The 4,827-nt window shown below is 40.4% G+C and overlaps 1 long non-coding RNA gene across 1 annotated transcript; it reads right to left on the bottom strand.

Annotated features, from left to right (window-relative positions):
• Positions 1 to 1,614: 1,614 nt before the first annotated feature.
• Positions 1,615 to 4,054, bottom strand: LOC133346922 (uncharacterized). The gene is made up of 3 exons (XR_009755662.1): positions 3,991 to 4,054; positions 2,685 to 2,744; positions 1,615 to 2,179 (listed from the first exon to the last, which is right to left on the bottom strand). It is a non-coding gene; the product is annotated as an uncharacterized LOC133346922 (long non-coding RNA).
• Between the last annotated feature and the right edge of the window lie 773 nt (positions 4,055 to 4,827).

Genomic DNA, 4,827 nt, shown 5'->3' with positions numbered 1-4,827 from the left:
ACTTTTGGAGTGACACTTTGAAGTTCAGCCTATGTATTTGTTATTTTGTTTCTTCCAGATGCTGTAGTAACAGTAACATAAAACCCACTGGTCCAGGAAGTTTATTTAGGCTAAGGATCTGTGTTTATATGTTTGGAATGGACAGTGTTTTTTGCGTATTTATACAAGTTACGTGACACCTCAGTGCAGACAACCTCAGGGGATTCACTATATCAACCTCACCTATGTGTGGATGTACTGGTTTCAAGTTATTGTACAGTGGATAGTGTAATCTGACAACTAAAAGTTCACATTCAGGTGATCAAGCCAGAAGACTGCGTCGGGAGCAGCGGAGTGTATCGCTGTGATGTCTCCTTCGTAATTGTAGATCAGGCATTGCGTCGCTGTATGTTGGATGGTCTGTTCTGGATGACCACAGGCGCACGCTGGAGAATTTGTAATTTTCCATTTGTGTATCAGATATCTGCATGGTTTGTGCGGATACGGTTTAGGGTGGACTATGAGCTTCGTGGAAGACCAAAGCCATGGATTTTCTGCTCTGGGTGTTTTTCTCAACGGAAATACTATAAACGTAGAGAACATCACCCCCACCCGCTACTGTGAAAATTTGGCAGAGTCATGAGACTCGGTGAGGCTTTCCTGGTTAAAGAAACCTTCATGAGCCATCCCTCAGTCTTGTGATGCAACATTCCATATACAGTAGCTCCTACCCACGGGCAAACCAGAAGTCAAGCACAACAAGTTTGATGAGTTGAACATTTTTAATAATTGTTGGAGTGATACAACTGGAAAAGGTAACCGAATATGTGAACCTACAACAATTAGTCTACGCAGATTTAGAGAACAGGTGGGAGTGCTGTTGAAAACTGAATTGATCATGAAAGGCTGCATACAGATGTATCTGAATAAGAAAGTTTTAAATCAGTACATATGACCAGCAATATCAGAAACATCGACATTCACAAATAAACTGGAACAAAAGCTGAAAAGTGCACAAACATTTATGGGGAGAATTCAAATAATTGAATTACACTGACAGACAAAAAGAAGAAAATATGGAAACTAATTTTTATGGAAAAAAAAACAATTGATTTTAGACAAGACACAGTGCGAGAATAGATAATGACTGATTTAAGAGACCGGTGATGGAATGGCAGTCAAATGAGGGAATGTGTCTGAGAAGGTGACTCAACGAGGAGATGTCATGGGGAGGCCTTCCTGCAGCAGCGGATAGACAAGGGCTGATGATGAATACATTCAGAGTATTAATGCACTGAAGGGATAAAGCGTGGTTGGTGATAGATTAGAGAATAAGTGAAGTGTTTAACAACATGAGCAGCTCCACGAGAAATTATCACGTGTTTTACAAGTGCGAAATCACGACGTTTGGCACATAACGAAAATCACAACGGTGGTGGTTTGTATCGCCACTTAACAGCACCATTACAATCCCCAGTCTCAGAGAGTACCACCGCCCACTGGAACAGAGCCAAATTAACAGATGTGACTCATGACTTAAGTGATGCACAGAGGGTTGCATTCTCTGCTTCCCCCACCATCAGCCACCCATCACCTTGTTTTACCCTTCCCCACCCCTTTGATTTGTACCCAATCTCCTCCAACATTCGGGCACACATTTTACGAACCTGGCGTGTCAGCGAATGCATCATGAGCACTTATGTCAGCGTTCACCATAAATGGTGGCTCGGGTTAAACTAATCGGCGAAGATCCCAGAATAATGCATAGTGCACTTAATCCTGATTTGACAATTTAGATCTTGATAACAATAATATTTAAAACCATGTGTATGGGTTTTCCCAAGCACGCTTATTTCCCCGTCCATTTGCAAAAATATTCAAATTAGAATTAGAAAAATATGGCAAGCAGCATCCTCCCGAATAAAGCCTCATAAAACGTAGCGCCATTTTTCTCAGTAATAATTATAGAATAATTTAAACGTTTGTAATTTACAACCTTTTGTCAATGCCATGCTGGATGAAAGCCTCTGCATGTCATGTTCGTCATGAGTGTTGCTTGACCATACTTTACCACAGTGGTCTCAGTAGAAGATGAAGATATAAACAAGTATAACCCGTAAAAACAAGGTTTTTCACTATAAATCCTTTATATGCGTGGCGGCTAGAGTCCTCTCGTCCTCTGACTTGAGATGGCTGCCACCTATGGGTCAGATGATTGCATGGCAGCATTAAGCAATTGGTAATTAAATATAATATTTTTGTCCTAAAAAGTGCAAAATTTTGGAACAAAAATTTTCACGAACATTAATTGTCACGCACAACGAGTCTGTGTGGAAAATGTCAGCTCGATTGGATCACGGGAAGTGGGTTAAAAAACGACCGAAAGATTTGCACGGTCGTAAGCAAGCAAGCAAGCACGCAAGTGAACTTAATATAAAGGATTTAATAACAAATTACCATTAATTTCTTGGTATCTCGCCTGGTGCCACCGTGGTTAAACCCATCATCAAACAATTGGAAGGTTAACTAGTTGAAATCCTTGTTGGGTGTTGGCTCAGCCCATAATCCCTCCAGGGTAAATACAATTAGTACCACTTTCTCGGAACAAACTGGTTGACATCATTTGGATACATTTGCCCCTGCATATGGACATTCCACCACTCACTCAGAGCCACCAAAAGAGTGAACATGAAGGAGTGACTTACCATTTGATAGATGGTCCATCACTTGCATCTGTTGATTGAAGCATGACTGGAGATATAGGGCTACCAACAAAACCACAGAGACACAGTACCAAAAATTAGCATTGGAGCTTAATTTCTAAGAATCACATTCCAAGTAGCGGTGCGATTACAGAATGAAAGGTGCGCTGCAATATCTCACCGTATGTGTCATTGAAATGTACATTCTAACATAAAATTATACAACAGACTGATGTTTCAGGCAATGGGCCTTCTTCAGTGGCCCATCCCGGCCAACCTGAAAGCAATATTGTATTTTTACGTACTCTTTGGTTCTTTCGGTAGAGTCACGTAGGTATAAAAATAAAATAAAACAAAAAATAATACATCACGACGTTTCGATCGCCACACAAGCGGTCGTCCGCAGGTGGAAAAAATTATCCAGTTCCACTACTGAACCATGGATCAGAACCATGGTTCAGTAGTTCCACTGCTGAATTAGTTCCACTGAACCATGGTTCAGTAGTTCCACTGCTGGATTAGTTCTACTGAACCATGGTTCAGTAGTTCCACTGCTGGATTAGTTCCACTGAACCATGGTTCAGTAGTTCCACTGCTGGATTAGTTCCACTGAACCATGGTTCAGTAGTTCCACTGCTGGATTAGTTCCACTGAACCATGGTTCAGTAGTTCCACTGCTGGATTAGTTCCACTGAACCATGGTTCAGTAGTTCCACTGCTGGATTAGTTCCACTGAACCATGGTTCAGTAGTTCCACTGCTGGATTAGTTCCACTGAACCATGGTTCAGTAGTTCCACTGCTGGATTAGTTCCACTGAACCATGGTTCAGTAGTTCCACTGCTGGATTAGTTCCACTGAACCATGGTTCAGTAGTTCCACTGCTGGATTAGTTCCACTGAACCATGGTTCAGTAGTTCCACTGCTGAATTAGTTCCACTGAACCATGGTTCAGTAGTTCCACTGCTGGATTAGTTCCACTGAACCATGGTTCAGTAGTTCCACTGCTGGATTAGTTCCACTGAACGATGGTTCAGTAGTTCCACTGCTGGATTAGTTCCACTGAACCATGGTTCAGTAGTTCCACTGCTGAACCATGGTGCGATCGAAACGTCGTGATATATTATTTTTAGTTTTATTTTAGTTTTCTACCTACGTGACTTTACCGAAAGAACCAAAGAGTATGGATTCCTGCAGTCACGAAAGCTTCAAATCAAGATTAATATTGTATTTTGTTTGGTATGGAGTGGTGGCACGTGTCTATAATAGTGATTCATTATAATGGTTCACGTGTTTAAGTAGTTTCGTTACCTGCTGAGTTACGTCGTGGTCAGTAGATGGCAGTACAGAAGGTGTGATGGTGACTTCTGTGTAGTAGATCTTTGAGGACAGTACGTGCATTATATTCTCATACATTTGTATTTTATCCCTGTGAGCAATTCAGTTTGCTCTCATCGGCTAAATACCCATTTAGGCGTTGCCCAAAAACATTCAAATGCATGAACCTCATGCATGCCTTGCATGTCACTATTTTAAAATAAATGTAGGACATTCTTATTTCCTACAACACACAGTAAAAACAAGTGCAGTAATATATAATATTATATGAAGTACTAATCTCGGATAGTGTTGAGAATTTGAGCTTAATTGTAAAATTAAACGTATATGTAGCCTTTCTTCCATACACATTTTCCACTGCTAAATATAAATAATTTAGAAGTGTGCTCTTTTTTATTCGCAAAGTTGTACTAAATCATGATCAATGAAAGTCCGCAGTCACACAAGTGTCCGGGTTACATTACAATAAACAAACTATTTTTAGGTCAGCAAGGCAGTCATAAACCCAACTTTTGTGCGTCCTCAAAAATACAGCCAGGTAGTTGAATTCACTGACCTTGGCCACATGTTTCTCTAGGGCTTTGACATCACAGGTAAACACCAGAACAGTAACCAAGGGAAAGGTGAATTCTGAGACAAAACGACACAAAGATGTATTCACTGTGTGAATGTAATTGAAACCATAGGTTATTATCTGACCTCCAAGAATTAAGAATGGCATTGAGCTTCACCACATTTAACCATTTCTCATGTTTGCCAGATGATTAAAAGAGTAGATATATTTTAAGGTTCTGAATATTTATTTTTACT

This window comes from Lethenteron reissneri, chromosome 25 (genome assembly GCF_015708825.2).
Source record: "Lethenteron reissneri isolate LAM-NWPU_2019-01 chromosome 25, ASM1570882v1, whole genome shotgun sequence".
Classification (NCBI taxonomy): Eukaryota; Metazoa; Chordata; class Hyperoartia; order Petromyzontiformes; family Petromyzontidae; genus Lethenteron; species Lethenteron reissneri.
The sequence above is the reverse complement of the archived record's forward strand: the minus strand, read 5'-3'. Positions and strand labels throughout refer to the sequence as shown.